This window comes from Vanellus vanellus (assembly GCF_965231255.1).
Source record: "Vanellus vanellus genome assembly, chromosome: 1".
Taxonomy (NCBI): domain Eukaryota; kingdom Metazoa; phylum Chordata; class Aves; order Charadriiformes; family Charadriidae; genus Vanellus; species Vanellus vanellus.
In genome coordinates, this window is record NC_138905.1 from 194,537,155 (window position 1) to 194,557,237 (window position 20,083).

Genomic DNA, 20,083 nt, shown 5'->3' on the forward strand with positions numbered 1-20,083 from the left:
AAGCTGTTCAGCTGTCCCACTGTCAGCAATCCCCACTCTTCAAAAGCCAGAGCTTGAGTGGTCTTAGCGACATCACTGCGCTTCTATTCTGGTATATTCAGACTACGAATGTGTCACATTGAATCCCTGCTCTATCTTTATATCCTTAAAGAGCAGGTTTTTATTCCCAGATTATGTCAACAACTACAGTACTCTGAAAGTGCCATTTGCCTTAGTACAATCACCCGTTACAAAATAATGCAATCAGGACTTGGCTCTTCGTTTTATTTTAAGCTGATGAAGCCTCTGGCTGGCTCCACTATGACTCACGTCCTCCCGTGTCTCAGTGACCATCTTTATGTCAGCATTTGAGATTTTTATTTGATCTGGAAATGGTATACCCAGAAGAGATTTATCAGATATAACTGTTAACCGTCCCACCTGACACTCTGCCTAAACGGTTAACTCAATTCCTTACAAAAATCCAAAACCTTAAGGAATTAACTTGGAAAAGTGGAACATGTACACTGTTAGATGCCAAAAGTTTAAACATTCATGTCTTTGAACAGACTCAAATGATCAAAGTAACCTTAAGTTGCTCTATTATTAGAGCAACTTAGCTGGGGAAGGACTTTTTACTAGGGCATGTAGCGATAGGACGAGGGGGAATGGCTTTAAACTAGAAGAGGGCAGGTTCAGATTGAACATTAGGAAGAAGTTTTTCACTTTAAGGGTGGTAAGGCATTGGAACAGGCTGCCTGTTGTTGAGAGAGGTTGTTGAGGCCCCATCCCTGGAGGTGTTCAAGGCCAGGCTGGACGTGGCCTTGGGCAACCTGGTCTAGTGGGAGGTGTCCCTGCCTATGGCAGGATGGTTGGAACTCGATGATCTTCAAGGTCCTTTCCAACCTAAGCCATTCTATGATTCTATGATTCTATTGCAAATTGTTGACATCTACAAAATGAGTCGCTTTTTGGGAAAAAGTTTTTAGGGAAAGTTTTTGTACTTGGGAGTATAAAAGAAGTTGCCAATGAGTAAAAAGGGCAAAAAGATGTCAGGAATTTAAGCACTTGGACAAAAAAAAGTCCAGTAGGTAATCTTGATGATGGTCACCCCTTCCCTAAAATCTAGGTTCAACATCAGGAAGTTTTTCTTTTCCTAGTTATTTTTTACATGCATTAGCACATGGATCCTTATTACTGGCTTTCACAACAATGGGTCATGTTGACTGGAATACCAGGAAAAATGAAGATAAGTAACACAGAAAATACGCTATTCTGATGTTTGCATCCCCAGATTGGTACTCCCTCCAGATTACAATTTTATTTTTTTTAATTATTTCTGCAAAGAAAGTGTAATTTTTCTAAGGCTATGTTTTGTCCTTTAAGAAACATTAATTTATAATTTAAAGATCAAATAAAGACTTTATAAGTTCTGATTGTTTAAAATTGAGTCTAGGAAAATTTTTAAAGTTTGAACTCTGCTATTCCTGTTGCACTGCGTGAGAGCTGAACTCTGCTAATGAATCTAAAAATAAACGGAAATGGAAACAAACATTTCAAAGAAATCTTCCATTTCTGAGATGCCATGCTGAGGACTGCCACAAAGGTATTTATCATTAGAAAGCAGCATAAACTTTTATGATGTGCTATTTTTCCTCCAGAAAATTATTATTTGTCAGAAGCAAAATCTTTCTGTGAACACGTTGCTTTTGATAAATCTTCCTTGATTTCCTGCGAAGTATTGTTCTTAGCTCCTTGGCCAGTGCCACCAAGCCTGGCACAGCCTGCCCTGGTCAGTGCCCCCTGGGCTTCCCAACTGCAATCCCAGCCGGCTGCCCATGTTGGTTGCAGAGGGCCAACCCACCTGGATAGATCCTGTGCTCCTGGCACAGGGCTGATGCTTGGTCTTCACAGTATTTTTTCTCCATGGCCTGGGCATCCCTCTTCCATTTGACAGCTATTCTGCGATGGCGGGTGGTGCAAATGCAGTGCCAGTATCATTTGGCAGCTCATCATCCTATAAAGCATACGTTATTTTTCCAACATTTGTCATGGCAATAAAGTGTGACTCTCTGGACAGGATAACATGCACATGGTGGTGATCAAATTTGGAGGCATGTTTTCAAGACTTTTCCTCATACAGGAACCGCTGTAAAGGCTGCCAAGCCCCTATGGACTGGCCAGGGAGGCAACGCTTACCTACTCTGCATCCATCAGCAGGCTGTAATGTACAGACAGGCACCAAGAGACATCTTCAAATAAGTGGCGTTTCAACTTGTTGGCCACATTTTCAGTATCCCTCACCAAAACAGAGTGTTTTTTCCAGTAAGAAACAAAACTTACATGTCCAGGCCTATTTTAGGATGCTTTCCATTGCATTTTCTAACGACATATAAGTAAAATTTCTAAAATAATGTGCCATTTTGAAATGAGAATCTGAAATTCTTTGACTATACAAATTAAAAATTTATTTTTGCTAAAACAATTAGAAAAGCTAACACATAGTTATGGTTTAAATGCCATTCAAATTTGTAATTTATTGATAGAAAATGTTGAAAGCCTCTCCCCAAATATTATGCTGTTTCAGTTGTCAGCATTCATATAGATTACGACGAAAAATATACTGTGCTTAGAACTTACCCACTGAACTGTGAAAGGCTACCAGACAACCTAAATAGAGAGAAATAAAGAGAATTTGAATTTTTGAAAATAAAATACACATATTGTGCAAAGCTTTCCTGTAGTGTCTAGAAAGAGCATGGGGTTTAATTTTTAAGATATCAGTTTGAAATTAAACTTGAAGAATGCAAAATTTTAAAAGTAACATAGTTGAGAAGTTGTGGGAATCATGGAAGTATTTATAATGGAATTTCAAATAAAATTATTTTTAAAAATTACATTCCTGTGAACTCAAAGATCTGTTTAGGCTGCAATACAGATCTCTTTGGTTTTGCTCAGATGCTTTTAGTAATATAATTAACTTTAAAAACCTCATAAATTCAACACAATACAAATAATGAAACAAGAAAGATTGTCAGGAAAAAATAGCTGCCATATTTCTTGGTGTGTTGAAAAATAAAGAGACTTCTTCTTGAACAAAAATGCTACTTCCAAGCTGATGATTTGCTGAGTTTTAGACCAATATAAGTAGAACTTAAGGGAGAAATGAGAGAGAACTGGATTCCCGACTTAGTGGGAAATTATTGAATTGGATTTTTTTTGTTCTTTTACACTGGAACAAGACCAAAGAAGTTAGCATGAAAGAAAATTCTGACAGAAAAAAGTAAAGATCACCACTTTGGACTTTTTTTTTCTCACTTCAAATTAATTTTTTAAAAACCCTGTCCCAGTCTGAATCTTTCATAATGCTTGGCTCCCACCATCCACTGATTCAAGGTGAATGTTGCCTTCTTTAAACTGCTGACAAAGAAAAAATATCCTTTGGGAAAAAAGATGGAAAGAAGGCAGAGAAAAGAAGAGCAAAAGGGAAGGACAAGAAGTAAACAGAAACCTCCAGCAACTCTTTCCAGAATACTCAGCTACACCCAGACTTTATTTTTTGCTGCTATACCTGGTGGTGCAAATCAAAGCTTTTCACCCTTCTTGAAGCTGCTTTGCTTTCGACAGAAGGATCTGAAACCAAGAACCAGGTGTATTTTAATTCTCAGTTTATATTAATCCCCCAAAACTTCCCAACATGAAACCCGTGCTTTTCCTGGCAATCTGCCATTGCTACTTAACCGCCTTTAACACATCTTAACAGTGTTTCCTTGCTGAAGTACTCTGAATATTTGTGTGCTTGCCTTGCTCTGATTCTTATTCTTTGAAATACAAAGCACTTCATGACAAGAATCAGGTTCACAAGCTTGTCAATAGATTACAGTGTATTGTGTCGTCTGTACACAGTAACTGGCACTGTGAATTGTTCCAGAAAAAAAGGTTTTCAGCTTTTTCATATCTTGTCACTCCATTATATGTTCTTTCCCCTCTCTTGTCCTCCCCAGGGAGCAAAGGCATGAAAAACCGAGAGCCTTTAGGATCTCTGCCTGTTCTTTAATCTCTGTGGAGTATTTTCTGCTGAATTTCAGGGTGTGGAAACAGTAAAATCACGATCCAAGGCATTCTGCTGTTTCTGTGCTGGGCTGTTTCACAGCGATCTCCTTGTTCGATCTGGTCCAGTCCTCAGCTCCACACTCTGCCAACATGGACATCACCAGGCCTGTGATATCAGTGAGTGCTGGCAGTGGAGGCAGGGGCTGTAATTCTGTAATTGAAATTACAGGCCTGTAATTCTGATCTTCAATGACAGAGTTCACCTCCTCATCATCCCTTTCCTTGAACAGAAGGAACTCCTGGGGAGATACAAGTTGTAAGGACCTACTACTACTGCCTCTTGTCACCACAGACTAGCACCATGCCAGCATTGCTCTAAAGGGGGTAATTTACTGTGAAGCTGCAACTCAGCAGTGCATCAGTAGTGATAGATAACTAGGTTTTTCCCAGATCTTCTGCAGATCAGGGCTTTCTTCTGCAGCGCAGAGAAATACAAGCCTGGTACAACAACAGGCCTTGCCAAGCGGAGGTGCAGGATGAGGCATGGGGGAGTACAGGAATGGGACAATAAGAGATGAGACAAAGGGTGTCACTGAAGACCTTATGGCTATAAACAGCTCTCCAGTGGTCAGTTACAGAAACATATGATGGATTTCAACAAAACAGGTTTTAAGGGTAAAAAAGAAAACAAAGAAGTAGTATCTAACAAGTGAAAAAGGCATCATAAATTCAGGTGAAATAGAGAGCTATAGACCAGGGATGAAAGATCATGGTGTAAAAGCATGTTAGCAAACATACAAAAATGCCCTGAATGGATCCTAGACTAAGGAAGAAGAAACATCAAGTTGCTCCAGGGGGTAGGGGGACTAGATTAGTCATTAGGAAAAATTTCTTCACTGAAAGGGTTATCAAGCATTGGAACAGGCTGCCCTGTGGTTGAGTCGCCATCCCTGGAGGTATTTAAAAGATGGGTAGACATGGTGCTTAGGGACATGGTTTAGTGTTGGACTTGACAGTGCTAGGTTAACGGTTGGACTTGATGGTCTTAAAGGTCCCTTCCAACTTAGAAAATTCTATGATTCTATGGGCATCCTAATGCTCCCATCAAAAGACTCTAGACACTGACAAGTTCCTGCAACACCCCCACCGGCAACACCAGGATGAATGCATGAAGTTTAGGACCCTAAGGAGCAGAGGAAGAGCGAGCAGATCAGGAAAAGGGGCAGAAAATAAGAAGTGTGTGTATAACAAGTTCAAATGAATTATGCTAATTATTGTAACTTTTTCTGCAGTAGCCTCCCTGGGGACACCTGGTGTTTTGTATGATGCTGCTGCACAATGCAGCAAGGATTTGGGGGAATTGTCCGTGAATTCCTACCCTGACATCCCATGTAGAACAGGGTATCAAATGTAAATCAGTTGGTCTTCTGTAAAGCAAGTAACTTGTGTTTGACCAATTCATGATACCTGAAAAGCATCCAGTCTTGTTTTGAAGACATTGAGACTTGAAGAATCTACTGCCTCTTTGGAATTTGACCAAATAGTTAATTATACTGATAGATTTTAAAATCTGTGTTCTTATTTTTTTTTCTCTATTGGTCGACTTGTAAATGCTGTTTTCTTTACATGAAGTTTTATTTCCAAAACATAAATCCAGTGTTTTGTTGGTTCTGCCAATTATTGTGGCAGAGAGAGACAGTTGGTTGGGTCTCTTAACTCATATTTGCTGTGTGGAAATAGCAGCTAGCACTCCTGTTACTGGGTCCACATTTTGCCAGTTCTTAGTGTTTCTGCCCAATTGGAGGACAGATCTCTTGGAATTTGCTCTCTCCTTCTCCCCTCTCTGCTAAGGACCTTGCTTTTGGAACATCATAATGTAACCTTGTATGCAAATTCCCAGGTTTTTCTCTTAGGGTCACATCAGGCTAGGCAGGTTATACCCTGCCACTGTCTTATCATAGAATCATGGAATGGTTTGGGTTGGAAGTGACCTCTAAAGGTCATCTAGTCCAAGCCCCCTGCAGTGAGCAGGGACATCTTCTAATAGACCGAGTTGCTCAAAGCCCCATCCAACCTGACCTTGAATATCCCAATAAATAAGTAAGAAAAGTAGTTGTGGTACCAGTAAACTACATTATTATGACAAGAAGACATGGGTGTTGTCACAATAGCATCCACCAGTTGTGGTATTGATATAGGGCTAGGTCACTACGTGAGTCCCTGAAAAATGTTCTTTGACCTTGCCCCTAAACGTTACCTGCTGCAAAACGATAGATGCAGAAAAAATAAGCAAAACTTATAGTTACATGAAGCTGCTGATTTGCCTTATGCTGAAACAGTCTCAGATGACATTATAAACTAAAGAACATCTCTCAGTTAGGAGAAATCTGAAAGACACAAGCAGTGGATTCAGATCACCCCTGGATTTCCATGCCTACCTGGATGGAGTGTTGTTTATTTTCCTATAGTAGAGAAGACTATAAGACCCTATGTTTCGAATTCTGTTAAAATATTCAGAGCTCACAGCAAGTCTATAGTTTAAAATGTTTGTGTTTCTCCAATATGGGTAGACTCAAATAAAATGGCTAAATATATCAAAATAATTGGTTTTACAGGCTATAATCCATTACCCCTAAAAGTCATCATCTATCACAGCCAAAGGCAATTTATTAGTGTCAGAGAAAAACTGGCATTCACCTTGTCAGGGGAAATTCTTCACAGACTCTTACTCAATGAAAAAGCCATCATACTCCCCTTAATCAGCAGACAATAGTAAATGAAGACAAAACCCAATGATGTTTCTTTCTTTAGACACAATTTAAGGAGAAACAAAAAGGCTACAGAACATTAATATGGAACTGAAAGGGACAGAGCATATCAGTGGATGCCAAATGCAGAGTGCAGCATTTATTCTATAGGCCTATGAGATGAAAGACACCAACAGAAATGAAGGACAACTGGTCCAATTGCAAACGGTAAAGGGGTTACTTTTTCTGATAGTGCGAATCAGTATGAAATTCAAAAGTGACGGGACATATAAATGAAACGGGAAAATTAGATCCATTAGGCATACTTTGAGCTTGATCTGTTTCCTAATGATTCTGTTTGTATTTTAGTAGATCGACTATTACTTCAGTGGTGTAACTCTAGATACTCTGGTAACAAGATTATTCAAGATTTTTATACATAGACCTGAGGAAGTTCCAAATATCGGGACCTATATATTCTGCTGTGGCATCCCTTCAGTAAATACCTCAATTTCTTTGCTCTTTCTTTGGATAAAAATGAGTAGCCGTAATTTACACAGTTTTGTCAACTCAGTGCATATTCATTATGGTGCTGTGTAGAAATTCCTATCAATCAGAGCCTCTCTGAGCCTTCATGTTTTTAGGAAGTCTGGCTTGCTGCAGGACCATTTTTTAGTTGCCATTTTGACACTAATAACTCATGCCACAGATGAGATCTTCACTGTGCTCCCTCTTTCAAGATATGCTTTATAAGGTTTATTTTGTTACCCCCTTTCCTTTTTGTCTGTTTTGCTTCTGGTTAATCTAAACCGTACAGATGCAAATGATTGACAGATTTTGAATGAGAAAAAAAAAAAATCCGACCTCAGAAGATATGATTTAAAAACTGGACTCAAATACGGACTTATAAGTTTTAGGAGCTCCAATGAGTAAATGCAACTCTTCCCACAGAAAGCTACAAACTAAATCAAGTCTTTGATTTTGAAGTAGACTTTACTCACTTCAATAAATCAAGGGGCAAGTTTAGGTATTTTGGCAACCTATTTGTCAGAAGACACGTTATGTGAAGACATGTAAGCTAAGGTAACCATTTGTTCTGTTTTCTGTATTGTTTGCTGAGTTAGGGAAAGAAAGGCCTCCAGACACAGCAAATATGAGGGGCTCTGCCCTAGAAGACTGCTGCTGGAAGGAAACCATCATTTTTTTTGGCAGTGAGGAGAATGTTACAACTGATATTTCTCAAAACAAACCTCAGTCTTTGGGATTTTTTAATAAAATTTAATAAAGGATAGGTATTTATGTTCATTCTGATTTGCTTAAATAGATAAAATGCTTTTTACACATCTACCACCGTTCCCACAATGTTTTGCTCATAGGCTCATGGTTTGGCTAAGCTGATGAATGGCCATTAGCCTACGCAACTATTTCAAGACTCTTTGTGGCTGTGATGTAGCTGTGTTCTATGGGAGATGGTGATCTTCCTCCCATGTCCCCACACCTGACCTCCAAGATGAACACCTCCATTCTTCACCTGGAAGTAGCTCTGGCAATCACTGGACCCTCCCATGAACTGATTTAATTCATCCTAATGTGAGGAAGGTTTGGATTTTTTATTCTGAAATGGATTTTTATCTAAATTTAGTGAATTAGCTTTCATCCAAATATATTCCCTCAACTGGTTGAATGTGCAGGAAGGACATTAAAATCAGAGATTAAATGCATTTGAGCTGATGTGGCGCCATCAGGAAAGAGTTGTATTTTTATATTGGAATCGAATAACCTCTGATTTTCCCCTTTGCTTTTTCAGGAATAAGATTATATGGTTTACAGTAAAGGGAGCCTAAGAGGTGAAACAGAGACATATCACATTCATAGAAGTGCTTTTGCTTTTCAAAACATATTGTAGGAAGTCATGCAACATTATGAACATTACACCACCCTGTAAATAAAGATCACAGAACAACATGCCTACCTACAAAGACTATTTCTGAAAATGCATTGTAGAAAGTTGTAATAGACATAGAATCATAGAATCATTTAGGTTGGAAAGGACCTTTAAGATCAAGTCTGACCATTAACCTAGCTCTGCCAAGCCCACCACTAAACCATGTCCCTCAGCAGCACATCTACACATCTTTTAAATACCTCCAGGGATGGTTTTGATTGCATATTAGGAAAAATCTCTTTACTGAAAGGATTATCAAACATTGGAATGGGCTGCCCAGGGAAGTAGTGGAATTGCCATCCCTGGAGGTATTTAAAAGATGGCTAGATGTGGTGCTTAGGGACATGGTTTAGTGGTCGTTTTGGCAGTGCTACATTGATGGTTGGACTCGATGATCTTAAAGGTCCCTTCAACCTAGACAATTCTATGATTCTGTGATTCTATGGTGACTTGACCACTTCCCTGGGCAGCCTGTTCCAACACTTGACAACCATTTCGGTGAAGCAATGTTTCCTAATGTCCAATCTAAACCTCCCCTGGTGCAACTTGAGGCCATTTCCTCTTGTCCTATCACTTGCTACTTGGGAGAAGAGACTGACATGCATCTGACTACAACCTCTTTTCAGGTAGTTGCAGAGAGCAACAGGAAGGGCTTCTGATTGCTGTGCATCTGTTCTAAACAAGAGAGACTATTTCATTGATTTAAGGACTTTTACTTTTTATTTTTTCCATTTCAAACCCAAAGAAGAGTGTTTGTGCAAAAAAAAATCTTGTTTGTTTTTCCAGCCACATCAGTTGGTCTAATAAAAAAATCTCTTCTCTGAAAGTCTTGTTTTGGTGGACGTAAATAGTGATGACATATGCACCAAAACTACATTTATGCAAGTCAATAACCAATCACTGACTAAGCTAAGCTGATATAGGACTATTTACCAAAAATTTTACCTATTATTTTAAATATTCAGTGCTACAGTGCATTCAAAATGTTAATTACTAACTAGATCTGATATCGATTATTATTTTTCAAGAAATTATTGTTGCTGTATTCCTCTTTTTCAGACATGAAGACAATCTGCTATATATCTAAATTATAGTCTTTGATTTTATGCTGTTTAAGAATAAACTGTATTCTGAATCACTCTTTCTTAATCCTTCATATATAATTGAAGCTCAAACAATCTGATACTAAATCTTGTGATGTTAAATTTATTCACAATGATAAATCATTGTTCTGTTTCTTAGTCTGTTCTGCCAGGATGCAAGAAAATAAATCTGATATAACCATGAATAATTTGAATTATTTGTGTGTTTGAAAAACTATTAAACTTGGGGAAATTGATTTATTTGCATGATTCCAAAGAAGCCACATTTGTATTCCTTTTAGAAGTGTGGCTCATCTCTATCCTAGTATATAAGGGTTTACCAGTAAAAACAGCTCTAAAAAGTTATCAACAAGACTCATTTTGAGAAAAAAGAAACACAACTATTTCTAACATTACTGTATTATAAAATATAAGGAGTCATTATGTTTTAATTAGACTCAAATATATCTGTGGTACAAAAATAGGTCAACCTCTAAAATCAGATTGTATGAAGTTACAAATGTATGAAAATCAGTGTGGGCGTTTAATAATTGCATTTGGAAACAAAATTGTTACATGCTGTAATTATAGTGTTAAACTACTGACTTCAAATGTCCATAAAGGAGAAGAGAGCACATGTGATCAAAAGGTTTTTCAAACATTATTAAGTCTAGTGTTGTCTAATTTGATCATGGACTCCATGCTGCTAGCCTTCCTCATGTTAATCCATTTATTATAAGGGACTCTTCCAAGATTAAACCTTTCAGCCTGGCTGAAAGAATTAGTCTTCATTTTGTAGGATAGTATTATCTAATTGTGTATGTGTCTGTATTACTACCTAATATGAAAACAATACTTTTTTCTATCCATACATTTGGGTTTTGTCATTTTGGAGTCTATATTATATTTTTAGTCATCATTTTGATACCTTGTATTAAAATTTAAAATTTTAGCTATGTGAAAAGAAAACCACGTGCAAATGCAAATCCAGATAATCCAGTTAGAAGCTATGTTTGAGCTATGCAGGAGCCTGCAAATACTGGGTTTTTTAATCGTGGCTGTATTGCAGAAGTGAGAACCTTTCCTAGTTTCCGTGTTGCTGTACGTACTCTGATAATAACTTGTATCTCATTCTCTGAGGAGGAGCCATCATATTTTTTACTGTAGTCAGGGACGATGATTTCACAATATGTTACAATATGCCTTAATCAATAAGTCTGAATGTAATCTATATGATTAGCAGGAGCTATTCTATTTCCTTGTGAGAGAACTTAATGTTCTAACATAAAATCAGCTTTCAAGACATATTCAGCATGGAATCTAGATCCCATTAACTTCCCACAGATGATAGGAAAGTATATGAATCAGTGAAATTTAAAATTCAAACTACTGAATACATTGAATTCAGAGCTGTCAAACTACATTCTATAGTTCACGGTATAAAACAGTATCATATTATTATTATATTGCAGTATAAAATAATACACTACACTCTTTGGAGAGTGGATCTAAACAAGACTTTAAGCTCCTTTAAATCACCGCAAAAAGTACTCAAAAAACCAAGAAAAACCTAAAAGTGTCTAGCCCGCTTCACAGCTTGTCTTTTACAGGCACCTTTCCAGCCTACACACCAGCTGTTAAGCCTTTTGCCCTTCTGAGATTTAACTAAAATATTTCTCTTGTTTCATAGGAGAGTAAGTGAACTTCTTTACAAGATTATGGCAGAAATAAAGAGAAACGAGGATGTACAGAGGAAGAAAGAGAAAGGCCCAGATTCAACCATTCCTGGAAACCATTAGTGGTGCTTATATCTGGTATTAGGCCCATTTTGTCCACCAAGTGCCTTTTCAGCAGATTTTCCATATTAAGTTAACTTTCTTTGAAGGTTTTCCAACCAGAGGCTGAAATGAGACATCACTTTACTGCCCTCCCCTCATCTGAGAGGAATTTCTCTCAATGGCTTCTCATTCAAACAGGTGGATAACAGTACACATCTGCTGGGTCAGAGCATCACTAAATCTTCCTTCCCCAAAGCAGATGCTGTTAATAGATAGGTAGGCAACCAGGAACCTGAGCAAAGCTTAATGAAATCGTCCCTTTGGCCACAGTGAAACAACTGGTTATCTTTCTAATTAGATTGACACTCAAAATGATGAGCCTGTATGTTGTGAAAAAGGTATGACAAAAAGTGTGACCTAAATTCACCTCTGTAGGTGTAAGAGTGCATCCACGTGGAAAAGCTGTCCTGCTTCTACAGGACATTTTCGAATAGCATTTTTCCGCCAGCCTGTTTTGCTAAGACTTTACTGATTGTTGGGGTCCCACGTGAGCCCTGTCAGCAGAAGACTGCCCAGGCTAAATCGACGTTGTTTGGGGTTGCCAGACAAAACGTGTGAGACTGAGACCGTGGTAACTGGTACGGGATGCAGTCAAACCAGGGAGCAGGCTGGCCCCTGCCCAGGTAGGGTGACCTACAGCCGATGCACAGACCCACGCTCCAGCCCCGCTCGCTTTACGACATACATACAGCCAGGGACTTCTCGTGTTTTCTGGTGATAAAACAGGGATGGATCCACAGCTGAATCCATCATGTCTGGGGGGAAGAAAAGCATGAAGCTGTAGGGGAAGAACGGAGAGAGGAAGCCTTGAAGACCAACTAATCCAATGATAAAAATAATTATGTGGGATGCAGAATGGTATGACCATAGAGTTTTCACTATTTGGGACTCAGTTTGTATCTAGTACTTTGTGAAAGACTCAGAGATAAAAATCTTCTTTTTATTTTTTTTTTAACTGGATGAGAAATGGGAAACGTTTTTGAAGCCTTAAAAGTTTTAATGGGATAAGAAATATGACTGTCTGTGCTCAATAATTTGTCCATCACTGTGCAACTGACATATGAGTATTGTCTTAGAAGATATCATCCTGAAACCTTTCAGAGCCATTTATTTTATTTTAAAGTCGTAAAATCCCTTGGTTTTATCTCCATCTCAGATGTAAATAGTGCTTTTAGAACCAGAACCAGGCCAATTTGAAACATTTTGTTCTCGTAGTCAGGAGGGACTAAATTTAAAAGTGCTAGTGAGCCAACACCTGCTATGAATCAAAGATATGCCCAACTTCACGCTCCAAATTTATTTTTCAGTGCATATGGGAGATGTGGTAACTCTCCAATAGGCCGCTTGACAGTTCCTAGGGTAAAGCACACATGAAAACCAGTGCTGGGAGAACAAAGTGTCATGATATGGAAAGAGAAATTCTTTCAATGGATTATTGCTAAGGTACAGTCTAAACTTGTAAGCATTCTGAGAGGGAATTTCTTTGTACTCAGACTGGTTAAAATGTAGAAGCAAACTACACAAATCTTAGAAGAAACTGAATATAAAGAAGGAAAAAATCAGAGGCTGTAGCAACATGTTTGATTCAGAGACGTAGGTGATGAGATCAGACTTATATTTGTACTTCTCAGAAATGACGAGGGCCAATGAATCATGACATTTCTCTTCTGGCGATGAAATGTACGCTTAGTTATATTGTATGCCCAGAATAAGATTTTAAAGCATTGTGTACGTTTTCTTCTGGTTCTCTGTGCAAGAGCGAATGTCACACTGAGAAGACTGACTCCTTATGTCATTAATTGGCAAAAAAATACACTTTGCTTTGAAACTTCACTGTCAAAGATATTAGTTTTTTCATACTCAATTATTTAAGCTTTTTTTGCAATCTTTCTTTTTGATATATTCTTGTATACGGGGCTCCTACGGAGCGTCATATTGCAAAAAAAAAGACTTTGTCTGGGTAACAGATCCAGCTGCGCGCAGTCACACTGCTTTATTGCCCTGCCTAGGTCCCTCCCTGAAATACTCTTCTGCCAAGATATCTACCAAAATGAGAAAATCTAGTTAACAGGTTTTCTATGGTCACATTCGCCGTGCTGATGAGTTCATATTTATTCTTGTATTCTCCTTATCAGTTCGATTTATCCACCTGTGGACAGGAAGGCATAGTCCAGATAACTTTAATACAGGCATGATGGCACAGGCTTCAGTGAAATCTCTAGAAGCGTAGCAAGGATGCTGGATATGTGCCCAGGTTACTAGCATTTGCTGAAATCAATAGTGAACTTCATTATTGCTATTGCTTTTCATGCTAGTTGTAATTAAACTGGCATTCTTATGACAACGTGCAATATAATTACGTTTTACTCCACTGTGAATAAAATCTCTGGGCCATCAAGACAGAGATAATTTCTTCCATAGGTATTAGTACAGAATCTAGCTTTGATTTTTAGGAATTACCATGCTACTATTAGTGCTAATGTTACCACTAGGAAGCACATGAAGAAGTTTAAAATCTCAAATACACAATCTAACAAGGAAACAAGGAAGGAAATAATGTAAATCCACTCTGAGGGCACCACTTTAAGACTAGATGGAAATTATCAGTACAGTTTTTTATTTTATTGGATGTGTCATAGTCTCCTGTCAGCAGTTTCAGAGACCCCTGGCATTGTCTCTGACAGTGAATTTTCTGGATGGCATCTGTTTAAGCAATATTTGGAATAAAATATGTTATTTGTTTTCCTGCTATTCTAACAATAGCCTTGATGACATGCAAATTACATAGTTCGCAGACATATAAAAAAGCAAAGCAGATACAGACATATCAGACATACAGCCCTGCTTGCTGCTTAGACTTTGCAGACACAGAGTTAATGATCCTGTTTCATCAATTTTAAATTATAAGGCTCTTCTTTTGCTGGGAGCTGTTCCTCATCATTATTATCCTCTTTTATGGAGGTCAGCACATAAAACAGATATTTGTTTTATAACTGAAGTGCTGAAGTGATGCTTAACGTAGTAGAAACTCAGAGTATTCCCCACCAAAGGAGAGGAAGTCAGACCATGACACTCCTGTTTCATGTTCTGAGTCCAAGGGAGCCTTTGTACCTTGGCTATCCTTTCCCACCAATAATTTTGCCATGACCTGTTTTTTATCAGGTTTGTATCAGGCTCAGAGACAGGTCCTCAGTTAGAGTATACCTGCACACCCCCTCTAACTGCAATGAAGTTTTACCATGTATTCATCCCATTTTATGCAGAGTCAAAATTAGGCTCATATTTCACAGTGTTGTTATGAATAGGCAAACACGCTGGCTTCATAGGGTCATTCAGAAGCTCTTCGCCTTGGCTCTTTGGCTGTAATTTTGGTTTATGAGAGCTGTTGTACAGTTTGGCAAGTTAAACATTATACTTCTGCTCCTGACTTTTAATCTCCTGGCTATAAGTATGAAGAGCTAATTAAAATAGAAAAATGAGCTCTCAGCTACCTACAGAAATGAGTTCGTCCACATTCTACTTTGTGATGCCTGGATTTCAACGTGGATGACAATGATACGCTACGTAAAAAATATTCTCTCTAAAAAGTATCATTAGAGTTGGCTTAGAATAGCTGCTGTATATTTGGGCTTCATTCATTCCTGTATGGATGAAACATTTAAACATAGATATTTTGTTTAAGTAGATATGGATGACAGCTTTTTTCCCCCCCTCATAACTGCTGTTTATATTTCATTGGAAAATCAAGTGATGAAAATATTTCAAAATTTGAAAACAGACATTTTTATATGGAAAAACTGTGACAGCTTTTACCCCAGCCTGATAGTAAAAAGTATTTCACATGCTTTCTGTTATTACCATCCTCCATATGACAGATTCCCTGGCTAGAATACATTTTCCTGTAATGCACTATTGCCTCCCGCTCCTGGGACTTCTATCTTTAGTGAATCATTTAAAGCTGAGCCTGACTGGGGAACATGACCAGAAGGAGAAAGTGGTGATAGCAGGAAATCACACTATAACTTCTGTGACAGAAGCATTTCTAAATGAAAAGTATATTTTCAGTGAACTACATGAGATTCTTATGTGCAGTTCTTCATTTTTTTAATTAAAACTTTTCATGTAAGCAGATCTGTTTTGAAGAAAAGTGCATTTAATCTAAACTTGATTTCCACTATGAAAATGTGGGGTTTGCTTCTTTTGGTTTGGTTCTCACGACAAAATGTAGATGTCGCATTCAAGGAGAAAACATGGCAGAATTGCTTTGAAAGCTGCTGAACTCTACAGAGTACTTTTACAGAGGCAGAACAAGCACAAACAAGCACATTTATCTGAATCCCCCTCCCATGGCAACCTATTTCCAACACATTCTACATTCTCAGCTGTGCTCCCACAAATCCTAAAGGGGATGAAATACCTTCTTTAATTTCTCCACTATTCTGAACGAGACAGCACCTTGTTAGGTGCACATGGTCACATGTAATAGGAAATAATGAAAAAAATCCCAAAACTTATTTTTAAAAGCCTGCAAAAGACTTTCCATATCAATGCTTTCTGTTTTCACAAAAAAAATTAAGACATTATAACATGAACTTTAAAACAATTATAGGAAGGTATTTCCAATTGTCATTATTCAATCGATTTATGACAACTGTTAATGACACATTTTCACACTTGTTATTAATTTTGATATAATTTGAAAATATCACATCACTAATTATAAGCTGTTATTATGGAATTCACACTTATTTAAGGCATGCGTGCAAAAAGAAATTCCCCTGCTCTTTGAACCACAGCTCTTACTACTTTGTTGCTTATGTCTCTGACTGTTAGTATATTGAATTCAACAATTCTCTTCTCCAGGGGTTAGTACAATACAAGCATTTTTACAGAGCAGTGCAAAATTTGGCCTATAATGTATTCCTGGATCTACTCCAAAAACATTGGAGTCAGTAAAAAAGTCTGTTAATCTCAGTGGGTTTTGTATCAGGCTCTACAGAAAGTGCGGTATTGTAGATTTCCTTAGTATAAAAGTAATAGAAAAAAGCTTATTTTAATAAAATTCTTGTAATCAAAAGCTTTGTAAATATATTCTTTTTATTTCAGGATAGGACGGTGGTTGGTTGTATCTGAAAGTTTAAAATCTTTCAAAAATATTTTCCTGTACAGATTAGAAAGCCAAAGATTTCACTGATTCCCCCTCACTGCCTTCCCTGCTGTTTTTTCAGTTCCTTCAAATATATTTAAAATAATCATAATTTTACTTCCAAAACTTTCTAGTCTTGGACCTCCGCCAGATCTCTCTTTCCCACTCTTGTTGGACATGTCTATCATATTTTAATCATGTCTCAAAAAGTTTTTTTACACATATGTTTTCAAATGCCTTCTGTAAACTTTGTGAAGCCTACAGATTTCAAAACATGTTTTCTTCGGCATCTGGAACTGACTGCTTTGATCCATGTTTAGTCAAGCGGTCTGCTGTACAGTCTTTGGTATCCCCATAACGTATTAATATTTAGATTTAAAATGTTAGCCTTAAATAAGACAATGTACTACACTATGTTTAAAGTATTTAATCTATCATTTTCTTGCCAAGATGTTATGTACAATATGATGAGGGAGCTAAAATACTCAGGACCATCAGTACCTGCGACGGAACAAGCCAAAACCTTCAGGAAGGGGTTAGGCACAACCCTTCATCCAGTAGTTGGAAAAAGGAATCAGGTATTTGCTGGTTTAGATCTGATTCTGAGGAACCGAATAAGAATATGAATATGGAAAGCAATTTGGATGACAACAGTTCCAACCCAAGTGTTTGTGATTGTAAACAAGGAGAAACTCCCAAACGGCAGTTTTCCAAAAACTCAAGAAAATGGTGAGAGCTCCTGATATGGTGCTCCGAGGGATAACATGGTTCAGATGTGAGCAAAGAGTTTTTGAAGGGAGGTAATATTAAATGTGAAGGAGAAAACTGCCCCTTTGTTATATGTTACCATTGACCTTTATGACTTTTATGCAATGACTTTTAATGACCATGACATCAATTAACAGTCATATAAAAAAGGGGCTCAAGGACAGAGTAGTAAGGATACACAGAAAAGCATAGTACAAGCTTGTTGTGAGAAAATCAAGGAAAAATAAAAAAGATAATGAAATACACAAAGAAACATAAAAAATTAAAAAGAGAACAAAAAATACATTAGAAACGGTAGACTCCAGTGGAGCAGTATAGGCCTCTTTGTAAGGAAGACAACCAATAAATTGTTGACATCCAAAAGAATGACTTTACCTTCTTTCTTTTTTTGTTTATCTAATTGGTTTCAAGATTCTGTAAAAAGGTTAACAATAGCCATATAACAATAGCCAGAATAGTTAAAATTAACAACAGAAACACAGGTCAAACCAGAAAAAAATAATACTTAATATTTAGAGTTTTCAGCAAGACAAGAAGCATAGTTGGCAGAGCAATCTTTGACTCTTTAGCAATTGTCTTCAGGAATCCTCAGAGGAAACATAAGACCTCAAAGATCCTTAATGGACAAACACAATAGCTATTTTTGAAAAGGTATAAAATAAGTGATCTAGGAATTTATAGATCAGGCAGACTAGCTTCACTATCAAAATGGATCCTGCAAAAAAGCAAGCAATGTTAAATTTGTAAGCATTAAAATATTCTTGATGATAAGAGAAAATTAAAGTAAGTGAGAATGGGAATTGACAATAAATTATTATGCCAATTATATATCTTTTTTATTCTTTAACCTAACTTCTAGACCACCAGATAGAAGACAATTAGACTACACCATAGATGTTACCTTGAGTAAGGCTTTATTTTGTTCCAAGTTTTATTCCTGTTAGCAAAATAGAGAACTATGGTCTGGATGCAGTGATTTTGTAAGTTAGGTACTAAATGAAAGATAATACTCAAAGACCAGTCAAAGACTTCAGTTGAACTGAAGAACTCTATCAATGGAGTCTCATAGGCTATCTCTGGAGAGCGCACTGGAGTAATGGGGTCCTGAAGTCCAGGATTCAGGTCCCCCAAGTTGCCAGGACAGGAGTTGGCTAGAGCACACAGTGAGCCTCCTCTTCCCTCAGACCTTGCCTACTATTGTTTTCACAGAAATCAAGGCAGAATAAAATTGAAAGACAAGAATACAATAGGGAGAAAACTGGGTAGGTACAATCACCACAAAACTGTATCTCATCTTGGACTGGATCACAGGCAGAAAATGAGTCATTGGTGTAATGCAGTTATTCAAAACTAGCAAGCATGTTACATTTAAGACATGAAAAGTCCACAGAACTAGTTATGCTTTGATGGGACTACAAATCATAAGTCCGGTGTTGGAATCCACATTTTAAAAACACCAGGAAAGCTAGGACTCAGAAAGAGAAAGGTGTAATGGGTAAGAATACAAGATATCTGAAAAAAAGCATGGATGGGTTGCATTTTTGTATGACCTGGAAAAAACAAGCAGAAGAGGTGATGTGCACATGCCTTTGAAAAGAAGTCACTGCCTGATTATTCCATCTGTGTGTTCCTTATGGGCAGGATGAGCTGTAACAATTTATTTCACAGAAAATCTGATTTAGAAGAAATATTAATAAAAATAGTAAAAAATCTTTCTAACTTGAGGTTAGTTAAAGCATTTAAGCAAACTGCATCAGAAGGTCAGCAAATTCCTATCAAACAGGATTTTCAAGAACTAATTAAGCAAATATTTGGAAGGGCATCACGTGTAGGATATACTTAATTCTGTCTTACAATATAGGACGAATTGCAGGGCCTCTTGCAGCTCTCCCTAGCCCTACATTTTTATTATTATGTATATATAGAGCTTCAACATCAAATTGTTTTCACAGGCTAGGAAATAATGACCTGAATGTCAAATTACTTACATTGATTCATGCTAATGTAATCAGCTAGGTAACTGGTGTTGCTTCTGATAAGACATAACACAGGCAGGAAAAAACCCCATAATTTTGACCTGCATTCAATCCTAATTAAATGCAAAAAATACACTCTTTTCACAGTATTATGATTATTTTGGCTCTCTCCTGGTAGGTAAACACCCATCTTCATGGAGATCTGAAGAACATTTGTATTCTTTATTCACGGTATTCAGAGTGAAAAGAGGATCACACCTAATTTCCTCTTAAGAAATAAAATAACCATCACAGTGTTTTAGGATTTGTTCTTTTGTTGGCCTTTTCCTCCCTTGCATCAACTGAGAACTATTTACTTTGTAATACTAGATCATGTAATCTTATTCTGTTTTCTGAAGTATGAAATAACCTTTCTTGGTTTCCTATGTCTAACAGCTTGCAACATGATGGTTTTTGGGGACAGAATTTTTTCCGGTAAATGGTGGCTTGTAAGAAGTTAATGGACTTTCCACTTTACCCAACCGTAAGATATTCACACAGGAGTCGTGA